Source organism: Equus caballus, chromosome 4 (assembly GCF_041296265.1).
Source record: "Equus caballus isolate H_3958 breed thoroughbred chromosome 4, TB-T2T, whole genome shotgun sequence".
NCBI lineage: Eukaryota > Metazoa > Chordata > Mammalia > Perissodactyla > Equidae > Equus > Equus caballus.
In genome coordinates this window covers 29,589,539-29,603,027 of record NC_091687.1, presented here as the reverse complement: position 1 = coordinate 29,603,027, position 13,489 = coordinate 29,589,539, and positions in this window count along the sequence as shown.

Sequence of the window (13,489 nt, the reverse complement as noted above, 5' to 3'; positions counted from 1 at the left end):
CGAGTTGTTTCCTAGCTTCCCAAAGAGCTGGAAGCAAGATGCTGTGGGGCCCAACTCGCCCTTTGGAAAGAAGCCTGCACGTTGTGCCTTTCAGCTCTAGGGCAATGTAGCACACCCAGAGCAGAAGTTGTACTTCAGCCATATCAGGCCTGCAAAGAAACTGCGTTTCACAGGCCTTTGTAAGAGATGTTCCCGGTAGGCTGTAAGAGCACTGTGCAGAGCGAGTTGTTTCTTAGCTACCCAAAGAGCTGGAAGCAAGATGCTGTGGGGCCCAAATCACCCTTTGGAAAGAAGCCTGCACGTTGTGCCTTTCAGCTCTAGGGCAATGTAGCACACCCAGAGCAGAAGTTGTACTTCAGCCACATCAGGCCTGCAAAGAAACTGCGTTTCACAGGCCTTTGTGAGAGATGTTCCCGGTAGGCTGTAAGAGCACTGTGCAGAGCGAGTTGTTTCTTAGCTTCCCAAAGAGCTGGAAGGAAGATGCTGTGGGGCCCAACTCGCCATTTGGAAAGAAGCCTGGACGTTGTGCCTTTCAGCTCCAGGGCAATGTAGGTCACCCAGAGCAGAAGTTCTACTTAAACCGGATCAGGCCTGCAAAGAATCTGGGTTTCACAGGCCTTTGGAAGAGCTGTTCCCGGTAGGCTGTAAGAGCACTGTGCAGAGCGAGTTGTTTCTTAGCTTCCCAATGACCTGGAAGCAAGATGCTTTGGGGCCCAACTCGCCCTTTGGAAACAAGCCTGCACGTTGTGCCTTTCACTCTAGGGCAAAGTAGCACACACAGAGCAGAAGTTCTACTTCAGCCACATCAGGCCTGCAAAGAAACTGCGTTTCACAGGCCTTTGTGAGAGATATTCCCGGTAGGCTGTAAGAGCACTGTTCAGAGCGAGTTGTGTCTTAGCTTCCCAAAGAGCTGGAAGCAAGATGCTTAGGGTCCCAACTCGCACTTTCGAAAGAGGCCTGTATGTTGTGCCTTTCAGCTCTAGGGCAATGTACCACACCCAGAGAAGAAGTTCTACTTCAGCCATATCAGGCCTGCAAAGAAACTGTGTTTCACAGGCCTTTGGAAGAGATGTTCCCGGTAGGCTGTAAGAGCACTGTGCAGAGCGAGTTGTTTCTTAGCTTCCCAATGAGCTGGAAGCAAGATGCTTTGGGGCCCAACTCGCCCTTTGGAAAGAAGCCTGCACGTTGTGCCTTTCAGCTCTAGGGCAATGTAGCACACCCAGAGCAGAAGTTCTACTTCAGCCAGATCTGGCCTGCAAAGAAACTGCGTTTCACAGGCCTTTGTGAGAGATGTTCCCGGTAGGCTGTAAGAGCACTGTGCAGAGCGAGTTGTTTCTTAGCTTCCCAAAGAGCTGGAAGCAAGATGCTGTGGGGCCCAACTCGCCCTTAGGAAAGAAGCCTGTACGTTGTGCCTTTCAGCTCTAGGGCAATGTACCACACCCAGACGAGAAGTTCTACTTCAGACAGATCAGGCCTGCAGAGAAACTGCGTTTCACAGGCCTTTGGAAGAGATGTTCCCGGTACGCTGTAAGAGCACTGTGCAGAGCGAGTTGTTTCTTAGCTTCCCAAAGAGCTGGAAGCAAGATGCCGTGGGGCCCAACTCGCCCTTTGGAAAGAAGCCTGCACGTTGTGCCTTTCAGCTCTAGGGCAATGTAGCACACCCAAAGCAGAAGTTCTACTTCAGCCTGATCAGGCCTGCAAAGAAACTGTGTTTCACAGGCCTTTGTAAGAGATGTTCCCGGTAGGCTGTAAGAGCACTGTGCAGAGCGAGTTGTTTCTTAGCTTCCCAAAGAGCGGGAAGCAAGATGCTTTGGGGCCCAACTCGCCCTTTGTACAGAAGCCTGCACGTTGTGCCTTTCAGCTCTAGGGCAACGCAACACACCCAGAGCAGAAGTTCTACTTCAGCCAGATCAGGCCTGCAAAGAAACTGCGTTTCACAGGCATTTGGGAGAGATGTTCCCGGTAGGCTGTAGGAGCACTGTGCAGAGCAAGTTGTTTCTTAGCTTCCCAAAGAGTTGGAAGCAAGATGCTGTGGGACCCAACTTGGCCTTTGGATAGAAGCTGGCACGTTGTGCCTTTCAGCTCTAGGGCAATGTAGCACACCCAGACCAGAAGTTGTACCTTCAGCCAGATGAGGAGTGCAAAGAAACTGCATTTCACAGGCCTTTTTTAGAGATGTTCCCTTTAGTCTGTAAGAGCACTGTGCAGAGCGAGTTGTTTCTTAGCTTCCCAAAGAGCTCGAAGCAAGATGCTGTGGGGCCCAACTCGCCCTTTGGAAAGAAGCCTGCACGTTGTGCCTTTCAGCTCTACGGCAATGTAGCACACCCAGAGCAGAAGTTCTACTTCAGCCAGATCAGGCCTGCAAAGAAACTGCGTTTCACAGGCCTTTGTAAGAGATGTTACCGGTAGGCTGTAAGAGCACTGTGCAGAGCGAGTTGTTTCTTAGCTTCCCAAAGAGCTGGAAGCAAGACGCTGTGGGGCCCAAATCACCGTTTGGAAAGAAGCCTGCACGTTGTGCCTTTCACGTCTAGGGCAATGTAGCACACCCAGAGCAGAAGTTCTACTTCAGCCACATCTGGCCTGCAAAGAAACTGCGTTTCACAGGCCTTTGAGAGAGATGTTCCCGGTAGGCTGTAAGAGCACTGTGCAGAGCGAGTTGTTTCTTAGCTTCCCAAAGAGCTGGAAGCAAGATGCTGTGTTGCCCAACTCGCCCTTTGGAAAGAAGCCTGCACGTTGTGCCTTTCAGCTCTAGGGCAATGTAGCACACCCAGAGCAGAAGTTCTAATTCAGCCAGATCAGGCCTGTAAAGAAACTGCGTTTCAAATGCCTTTGTAAGAGATGTTCCCGGTAGGCCGTAAGAGCACTGTGCAGAGCGAGTTGTTTCTTAGCTTGCCAAAGAGCTGGAAGCAAGATGCTGTGGGGCCCAACTCGCCCTTTGTTAAGAAGCCTGCACGTTGTGCCTTTCAGCTCTAGGGCAATGTAGCACACCCAGAGCAGAAGTTCTACTTCAGCCAGATCAGGCCTGCAAAGAAACTGCGTTTCACAGGCCTTTGGAAGAGATGTTCCCGGTAGGCTGTAAGAGCACTGTGCAGAGCGAGTTGTTTCTTAGCTTGCCAAAGAGCTGGAAGCATGATGCAGTGGGGCTCAACTCGCCCTTTGGACAGAAGCCTGCACGTTGTGCCTTTCAGCTCTAGGGCAATGTAGCACACCCAGAGCAGAAGTTGTACTTCAGCCATATCAGGCCTGAAAACAAACTGCGTTTCACAGGCCCTTGGAAGAGATGTTCACGGTAGGCTGTAAGAGCACTGTGCAGAGCGAGTTGTTTCTTAGCTTCCCAAAGACCTGGAAGCAAGATTTTGTGGGGCCCGACTCGCACTTTGTTAAGAAGCCTTCACGTTGTGCCTTTCACCTCTAGGGCAATGTAGCGCACCCAGAGCAGAAGTTCTACTTCAGCCAGATCAGGCCTGCAAAGAAACTGCGTTTCACAGGCCTTTGTAAGTGATGTTCCCGATAGGCTGTAAGAGCACTGTGCAGAGCGAGTTGTTTCTTCGCTTCCCAAAGAGCTGGAAGCAAGATGCGTTGGAGCCCAACTCACACTTTGGAAAGAAGCCTGCACATTGTGCCTTTCAGCTCTAGGTCACTGTAGCACACCCAGAGCAGAAGTTGTACTTCAGCCAGATGTGGCTTGCAAAGAAACTGCGTTTAACAGGCCTTTGGAAGAGATGTTCCTGGTAGGCTGTAAGAGCACTGTGCAGAGCGAGTTGTTTCTTAGCTTCCCAAAGAGCTGGAAGCAAGATGCTGTGGGGCCCAACTCGCGCTTTGGAAAGAAGCCTGCACGTTGTGCCTTTCAGCTCTAGGGCAATGTAGCACACCCAGAGCAGAAGTTGTACTTCAGCCAGATCAGGCCTGCAAAGAAACTGCGTTTCACAGGCCTTTGGAAGAGATGTTCCCGGTAGGCTGTAAGAGCACTGTGCAGAGCGAGTTGTTTCTTAGCTTCCCAAAGAGCTGGAAGCAAGATGCTGTGGGGCCCAACTCGCCATTTGGACAGAAGCCTGCACGTTGTGCCTTTCAGCTCTAGGGCAATGTAGCACACCCAGACCAGAAGTTGTATTTCAGCCATATCAGGTCAGCAAAGAAACTGCGTTTCACAAGCCTTTGTAAGAGATGTTCCCGGTAGGCTGTAAGAGCACTATGCAGAGCGAGTTGTTTCTTAGCTTCCCAAAGAGTTGGAAGCAAGATGCTGTGGGGCCCAAATCACCCTTTGGAAAGAAGCCTGCACGTTGTGCCTTTCAGCTCTAGGGCAATGTAGCACACCCAGACCAGAAGTTGTACTTCAGCCATATCAGGCCGGCAAAGAAACTGCGTTTCACAGGCCTTTGGAAGAGATGTTCCCTGTAGGTTGTAAGAGCACTGTGCAGAGCAAGTTGTTTCTTAGCTTCCCAAAGATCTGGAAGCAAGAAGCTGTGGGGCCCAACTCGCCCTTTGGAAAGAAGCCTGCACGTTGTGCCTTTCAGCTCTAGGGCAATGTAGCACACCCAGAGCAGAAGTTGTACTTCAGCCACATCAGGCCTGCAAAGAAACTGCGTTTCACAGGCCTTTGTGAGAGATATTCCCGGTAGGCTGTAAGAGCACTGTGCAGAGCGAGTTGTTTCTTAGCTTCCCAAAGAGCTGGAAGCAAGATGCTTACGGTCCCAACTCGCACTTTCGAAAGAAGCCTGTATGTTGTGCCTTTCAGCTCTAGGGCAATGTACCACACCCAGAGAAGAAGTTCTACTTCAGCCATGTCAGGCCTGCAAAGAAACTGTGTTTCACAGGCCTTTGGAAGAGATGTTCCCGGTAGGCTGTAAGAGCACTGTGCAGAGCGAGTTGTTTCTTAGCTTCCCAATGAGCTGGAAGCAAGATGCTTTGGGGCCCAACTCGCCCTTTGGAAAGAAGCCTGCACGTTGTGCCTTTCAGCTCTAGGGCAATGTAGCACACCCAGAGCAGAAGTTCTACTTCAGCCAGATCTGGCCTGCAAAGAAACTGCGTTTCACAGGCCTTTGTGAGAGATGTTCCCGGTAGGCTGTAAGAGCACTGTGCAGAGCGAGTTGTTTCTTAACTTCCCAATGAGCTGGAAGCAAGATGCTTTGGGGCCCAACTGGCCCTTAGGAAAGAAGCCTGTACGTTGTGCCTTTCAGCTCTAGGGCAATGTACCAAACCCAGACGAGAAGTTCTACTTCAGACAGATCAGGCCTGCAGAGAAACTGCGTTTCACAGGCCTTTGGAAGAGATGTTCCCGGTACGCTGTAAGAGCACTGTGCAGAGCGAGTTGTTTCTTAGCTTCCAAAAGAGCTGGAAGCAAGATGCTGTGGGGCCCAACTCGCCCTTTGGAAAGAAGCCTGCACGTTGTGCCTTTCAGCTCTAGGGCAATGTAGCACACCCAGAGCAGAAGTTCTACTTCAGCCAGATCAGGCCTGCAGAGAAACTGCGTTTCACAGGCCTTTGGAAGAGATGTTCCCGGTACGCTGTAAGAGCACTGTGCAGAGCGAGTTGTTTCTTAGCTTCCCAAAGAGCTGGAAGCAAGATGCTGTGGGGCCCCACACGCCCTTTGGAAAGAAGCCTGCACGTTGTGCCTTTCAGCTCTAGGGCAATGTAGCACACCCAGAGCAGAAGTTCTACTTCTGCCAGATCAGGCCTGCAAAGAAACTGTGTTTGACAGGAATTTGGAAGAGATATTCCCGGTAGGCTGTAAGAGCACTGTGCAGAGCGAGTTGTTTCTTAGCTTCCCAATGAGCTGGAAGCAAGATGCTTTGGGGCCCAACTCGCCCTTTGGAAAGAAGCCTGCACGTTGTGCCTTTCAACTCTAGGGCAATGTAGCACACCCAGAGCAGAAGTTCTACTTCAGCCAGATCTGGCCTGCAAAGAAACTGCGTTTCACAGGCCTTTGTGAGAGATGTTCCCGGTAGGCTGTAAGAGCACTGTGCAGAGCGAGTTGTTTCTTAGCTTCCCAAAGAGCTGGAAGCAAGATGCTGTGGGGCCCAACTCGCCCTTAGGAAAGAAGCCTGTACGTTGTGCCTTTCAAGTCTAGGGCAATGTACCACACCCAGACGAGAAGTTCTACTTCAGACAGATAAGGCCTGCAGACAAACTGCGTTTCACAGGCCTTTGGAAGAGATGTTCCCGGTACGCTGTAAGAGCACTGTGCAGAGCGAGTTGTTTCTTAGCTTCCCAAAGAGCTGGAAGCAAGATGCTGTGGGGCCCCACACGCCCTTTGGAAAGAAGCCTGCACGTTGTGTCTTTCAGCTCTAGGGCAATGTGGCACACCCAGAGCAGAAGTGGTACTTCAGCCAGATCAGGCCTGCAGAGAAACTGCGTTTCACATTCCTCTGGAAGAGATCTTCCCAGTAGGCTCTAAGAGCACTATGCAGAGCGACTTGTTTCTTAGCTTCCCAAAGAGCTGGAAGCAAGATGCTGTGCTGCCCAACTCTCCCTTTGGACAGAAGCCTGCACGTTGTGCCTTTCAGCTCTAGGGCAATGTAGCACAACCAGAGCAGAAGTTCTACTTCAGCCAGATCAGGCCTGCAAAGAAACTGCGTTTCACAGGCCTTTGGAAGAGATGTTCCCGGTAGGCTGTAAGAGCACTGTGCAGAGCGAGTTGTTTCTTAGCTTCACAAGGAGCTGGAAGCAAGATGCTGCGGGGCCCAACTCGCCCTTTGGGAAGAACACTGCACGTTGTGCCTCTCAGCTCTAGGGCAATGTAGCACACCCAGACCAGAAGTTGTACTTCAGCCATATCAGGCCTGCAAAGAAACTGCGTTTCACAGACCTTTGGAAGAGATGTTCCCGGTAGGCTGTAAGAGCACTGTGCAGAGCGAGTTGTTTCTTAGCTTCCCAAAGAGCTGGAAGCAAGATGCTGTGGGGCCCAACTCGCCCTTTGGAAAGAAGCCTGCACGTTGTGCCTTTCAGCTCTAGGGCAATGTAGCACACCCAGACCAGAAGTTGTACTTCAGCCATATCAGGCCTGCAATGAAACTGCGTTTCACAGGCCTTTGTAAGAGATGTTCCCGGTAGGCTGTAAGAGCACTGTGCAGAGCGAGTTGTTTCTTAGCTACCCAAAGAGCTGGAAGCAAGATGCTGAGGGGCCCAAATCACCCTTTGGAAAGAAGCCTGCACGTTGTGCCTTTCAGCTCTAGGGCAATGTAGCACACCCAGAGCAGAAGTTGTACTTCAGCCACATCAGGCCTGCAAAGAAACTGCGTTTCACAGGCCTTTGTGAGAGATATTCCCGGTAGGCTGTAAGAGCACTGTGCAGAGCGAGTTGTTTCTTAGCTTCCCAAAGAGCTGGAAGCAAGATGCTTACGGTCCCAACTCGCACTTTCGAAAGAAGCCTGTATGTTGTGCCTTTCAGCTCTAGGGCAATGTACCACACCCAGAGAAGAAGTTCTACTTCAGCCATGTCCGGCCTGCAAAGAAACTGTGTTTCACAGGCCTTTGGAAGAGATGTTCCCGGTAGGCTGTAAGAGCACTGTGCAGAGCGAGTTGTTTCTTAGCTTCCCAATGAGCTGGAAGCAAGATGCTTTGGGGCCCAACTCGCCCTTTGGAAAGAAGCCTGCACGTTGTGCCTTTCAGCTCTAGGGCAATGTAGCACACCCAGAGCAGAAGTTCTACTTCAGCCAGATCTGGCCTGCAAAGAAACTGCGTTTCACAGGCCTTTGTGAGAGATGTTCCCGGTAGGCTGTAAGAGCACTGTGCAGAGCGAGTTGTTTCTTAGCTTCCCAATGAGCTGGAAGCAAGATGCTTTGGGGCCCAACTGGCCCTTAGGAAAGAAGCCTGTACGTTGTGCCTTTCAGCTCTAGGGCAATGTACCACACCCAGACGAGAAGTTCTACTTCAGACAGATCAGGCCTGCAGAGAAACTGCGTTTCACAGGCCTTTGGAAGAGATGTTCCTGGTACGCTGTAAGAGCACTGTGCAGAGCGAGTTGTTTCTTAGCTTCCCAAAGAACTGGAAGCAAGATGCTGTGGGGCCCCACACGCCCTTTGGAAAGAAGCCTGCACGTTGTGCCTTTCAGCTCTAGGGCAATGTAGCACACCCAGAGCAGAAGTTCTACTTCAGCCAGATCAGGCCTGCAAAGAAACTGCGTTTCACAGGAATTTGGAAGAGATGTTCCCGGTAGGCTGTAAGAGCACTGTGCAGAGCGAGTTTTTTCTTAGCTTCCCACAGAGCTGGAAGCAAGATGCTGTGGGGCCCAACTTGCCCTCTGGAAAGAAACCTGCAAGTTGTGCCTTTCAGCTCTAGGGCAATGTGGCACACCCAGAGCAGAAGTTGTACTTCAGCCAGATCAGGCCTGCAAAGAAACTGCGTTTCACAGGCCTTTGGAAGAGATGTTCCCGGTAGGCTGTAAGAGCACTGTGCAGAGCGAGTTGTTTCTTAGCTTCCCAAAGAGCTGGAAGCAAGATTCTGTGGGGCCCAACTCGCCCTTTGGAAAGAGCCTGCACGTTGTGCCTTTCAGCTCTAGGGCAATGTAGCACACCCAGAGCAGAAGTTCTACTTCAGCCAGATCAGGCCTGCAAAGAAACTGCGTTTCACAGGCCTTTGGAAGAGATGTACCCGGTAGGCTGTAAGAGCACTGTGCAGAGCGAGTTGTTTCTGAGCTTCCCAAAGAGCTGGAAGCAAGATGCCGTGGGGCCCAGCTCGCCCTTTGGAAAGGAGACAGCACGTTGTAGCTTTCAGCTCTAGGGCAATGTGGCACACCCAGAGCAGAAGTGGTACTTCAGCCAGATCAGGCCTGCAAAGAAACTGCGTTTCACATTCCTCTGGAAGAGATGTTCCCGGTAGGCTCTAAGAGCACTATGCAGAGCGACTCGTTTCTTAGCTTCCCAAAGAGGTGGAAGCAAGATGCTGTGCTGCCCAACTCTCCCTTTGGACAGAAGACTGCACGTTGTGCCTTTCAGCTCTAGGGCAATGTAGCACACCCAGAGCAGAAGTTCTACTTCAGCCAGATCAGGCCTGCAAAGAAACTGCGTTTCACAGGCCTTTGTGAGAGATATTCCCGGTAGGCTGTAAGAGCACTGTGCAGAGCGAGTTGTTTCTTAGCTTCCCAATGAGCTGGAAGCAAGATGCTTTGGGGCCCAACTGGCCCTTTGGAAAGAAGCCTGTACGTTGTGCCTTTCAGCTCTAGGGCAATGTACCACACCCAGTCGAGAAGTTCTACTTCAGACAGATCAGGCCTGCAGAGAAACTGCGTTTCACAGGGCTTTGGAAGAGATGTTCCCGGTACGCTGTAAGAGCACTGTGCAGAGCGAGTTGTTTCTTAGCTTCCCAAAGAGCTGGAAGCAAGATGCTGTGGGGCCCCACACGCCCTTTGGAAAGAAGCCTGCACGTTGTGCCTTTCAGCTCTAGGGCAATGTAGCACACCCAGAGCAGAAGTTCTACTTCAGCCAGATCAGGCCTGCAAAGAAACTGTGTTTGACAGGAATTTGGAATAGATATTCCCGGTAGGCTGTAAGAGCACTGTGCAGAGCGAGTTGATTCTTAGCTTCCCAATGAGCTGGAAGCAAGATGCTTTGGGGCCCAACTCGCCCTTTGGAAAGAAGCCTGCACGTTGTGCCTTTCAACTCTAGGGCAATGTAGCACACCCAGAGCAGAAGTTCTACTTCAGCCAGATCTGGCCTGCAAAGAAACTGCATTTCACAGGCCTTTGTGAGAGATGTTCCCGATAGGCTGTAAGAGCACTGTGCAGAGCGAGTTGTTTCTTAGCTTCCCAAAGAGCTGGAAGCAAGATGCTGTGGGGCCCAACTCGCCCTTAGGAAAGAAGCCTGTACGTTGTGCCTTTCAGCTCTAGGGCAATGTACCACACCCAGACGAGAAGTTCTACTTCAGACAGATCAGGCCTGCAGAGAAACTGCGTTTCACAGGCCTTTGTGAGAGATATTCCCGGTAGGCTGTAAGAGCACTGTTCAGAGCGAGTTGTGTCTTAGCTTCCCAAAGAGCTGGAAGCAAGATGCTTAGGGTCCCAACTCGCACTTTCGAAAGAGGCCTGTATGTTGTGCCTTTCAGCTCTAGGGCAATGTACTACACCCAGAGAAGAAGTTCTACTTCAGCCATATCAGGCCTGCAAAGAAACTGTGTTTCACAGGCCTTTGGAAGAGATGTTCCCGGTAGGCTGTAAGAGCACTGTGCAGAGCGAGTTGTTTCTTAGCTTCCCAATGAGCTGGAAGCAAGATGCTTTGGGGCCCAACTCGCCCTTTGGAAAGAAGCCTGCACGTTGTGCCTTTCAGCTCTAGGGCAATGTAGCACACCCAGAGCAGAAGTTCTACTTCAGCCAGATCTGGCCTGCAAAGAAACTGCGTTTCACAGGCCTTTGTGAGAGATGTTCCCGGTAGGCTGTAAGAGCACTGTGCAGAGCGAGTTGTTTCTTAGCTTCCCAAAGAGCTGGAAGCAAGATGCTGTGGGGCCCAACTCGCCCTTAGGAAAGAAGCCTGTACGTTGTGCCTTTCAGCTCTAGGGCAATGTACCACACCCAGACGAGAAGTTCTACTTCAGACAGATCAGGCCTGCAGAGAAACTGCGTTTCACAGGCCTTTGGAAGAGATGTTCCCGGTACGCTGTAAGAGCACTGTGCAGAGCGAGTTGTTTCTTAGCTTCCCAAAGAGCTGGAAGCAAGATGCTGTGGGGCCCCACACGCCCTTTGGAAAGAAGCCTGCACGTTGTGCCTTTCAGCTCTAGGGCAATGTAGCACACCCAGAGCAGAAGTTCTACTTCAGCCAGATCAGGCCTGCAAAGAAACTGCGTTTCACAGGAATTTGGAAGAGATGTTCCCGGTAGGCTGTAAGAGCACTGTGCAGAGCGAGTTGTTTCTTAGCTTCCCACAGAGCTGGAAGCAAGATGCTGTGGGGCCCAACTTGCCCTCTGGAAAGAAACCTGCACGTTGTGCCTTTCAGCTCTACGGCAATGTAGCACACCCAGAGCAGAAGTTGTACTTCAGCCAGATCAGGCCTGCAAAGAAACTGCGTTTCACAGGCCTTTGGAAGACATGTTTCCGGTAGGCTGTAAGAGCACTGTGCAGAGCGAGTTGTTTCTTAGCTTCACAAGGAGCTGGAAGCAAGATGCTGCGGGGCCCAACTCGCCCTTTGGGAAGAACACTGCACGTTGTGCCTCTCAGCTCTAGGGCAATGTAGCACACCCAGACCAGAAGTTGTACTTCAGCCATATCAAGCCTGCAAAGAAACTGCGTTTCACAGACCTTTGGAAGAGATGTTCCCGGTAGTCTGTAAGAGCACTGTGCAGAGCGAGTTGTTTCTTAGCTTCCCAAAGAGCTGGAAGCAAGATGCTGTGGGGCCAAACTCGCCCTCTGGAAAGAAACCTGCAAGTTGTGCCTTTCAGCTCTAGGGCAATGTGGCACACCCAGAGCAGAAGTTGTACTTCAGCCAGATCAGGCCTGCAAAGAAACTGCGTTTCACAGGCCTTTGGAAGAGATGTTCCCGGTAGGCTGTAAGAGCACTGTGCAGAGCGAGTTGTTTCTTAGCTACCCAAAGAGCTGGAAGCAAGATGCTTACGGTCCCAACTCGCACTTTCGAAAGAAGCCTGTATGTTGTGCCTTTCAGCTCTAGGGCAATGTACCACACCCAGAGAAGAAGTTCTACTTCAGCCATGTCAGGCCTGCAAAGAAACTGTGTTTCACAGGCCTTTGGAAGAGATGTTCCCGGTAGGCTGTAAGAGCACTGTGCAGAGCGAGTTGTTTCTTAGCTTCCCAATGAGCTGGAAGCAAGATGCTTTGGGGCCCAACTCGCCCTTTGGAAAGAAGCCTGCACGTTGTGCCTTTCAGCTCTAGGGCAATGTAGCACACCCAGAGCAGAAGTTCTACTTCAGCCAGATCTGGCCTGCAAAGAAACTGCGTTTCACAGGCCTTTGTGAGAGATGTTCCCGGTAGGCTGTAAGAGCACTGTGCAGAGCGAGTTGTTTCTTAGCTTCCCAATGAGCTGGAAGCAAGATGCTTTGGGGCCCAACTGGCCCTTAGGAAAGAAGCCTGTACGTTGTGCCTTTCAGCTTAGGGCAATGTACCACACCCAGACGAGAAGTTCTACTTCAGAGAGATCAGGCCTGCAGAGAAACTGCGTTTCACAGGCCTTTGGAAGAGATGTTCCCGGTACGCTGTAAGAGCACTGTGCAGAGCGAGTTGTTTCTTAGCTTCCCAAACAGCTGGAAGCAAGATGCTGTGGGGCCCCACACGCCCTTTGGAAAGAAGCCTGCACGTTGTGCCTTTCAGCTCTAGGGCAATGTAGCACACCCAGAGCAGAAGTTCTACTTCAGCCAGATCAGGCCTGCAAAGAAACTGCGTTTCACAGGAATTTGGAAGAGATGTTCCCGGTAGGCTGTAAGAGCACTGTGCAGAGCGAGTTGTTTCTTAGCTTCCCACAGAGCTGGAAGCAAGATGCTGTGGGGCCAAACTCGCCCTCTGGAAAGAAACCTGCAAGTTGTGCCTTTCAGCTCTAGGGCAATGTGGCACACCCAGAGCAGAAGTTGTACTTCAGCCAGATCAGGCCTGCAAAGAAACTGCGTTTCACAGGCCTTTGGAAGAGATGTTCCCAGTAGGCTGTAAGAGCACTGTGCAGAGCGAGTTGTTTCTTAGCTTCCCAAAGAGCTGGAAGCAAGATGCTGTGGGGCCCAACGCGCCCTTTGTTAAGAAGCCTGTACGTTGTGCCTTTCAGCTCTAGGGCAATGTAGCACACCCAGAGCAGAAGTTCTACTTCAGCCAGATCAGGCCTGCAAAGAAACAGCGTTTCACAGGCCTTTGGAAGAGATGTTCCCGGTAGGCTGTAAGAGCACTGTGCAGAGCGAGTTGTTTCCTAGCTTCCCAAAGAGCTGGAAGCAAGATGCTGTGGGGCCCAACTCGCCCTTTGGAAAGAAGCCTGCACGTTGTGCCTTTCAGCTCTAGGGCAATGTAGCACACCCAGAGCAGAAGTTGTACTTCAGCCATATCAGGCCTGCAAAGAAACTGCGTTTCACAGGCCTTTGTAAGAGATGTTCCCGGTAGGCTGTAAGAGCACTGTGCAGAGCGAGTTGTTTCTTAGCTACCCAAAGAGCTGGAAGCAAGATGCTGTGGGGCCCAAATCACCCTTTGGAAAGAAGCCTGCACGTTGTGCCTTTCAGCTCTAGGGCAATGTAGCACACCCAGAGCAGAAGTTGTACTTCAGCCACATCAGGCCTGCAAAGAAACTGCGTTTCACAGGCCTTTGTGAGAGATGTTCCCGGTAGGCTGTAAGAGCACTGTGCAGAGCGAGTTGTTTCTTAGCTTCCCAAAGAGCTGGAAGGAAGATGCTGTGGGGCCCAACTCGCCATTTGGAAAGAAGCCTGGACGTTGTGCCTTTCAGCTCCAGGGCAATGTAGGTCACCCAGAGCAGAAGTTCTACTTAAACCGGATCAGGCCTGCAAAGAATCTGGGTTTCACAGGCCTTTGGAAGAGCTGTTCCCGGTAGGCTGTAAGAGCACTGTGCAGAGCGAGTTGTTT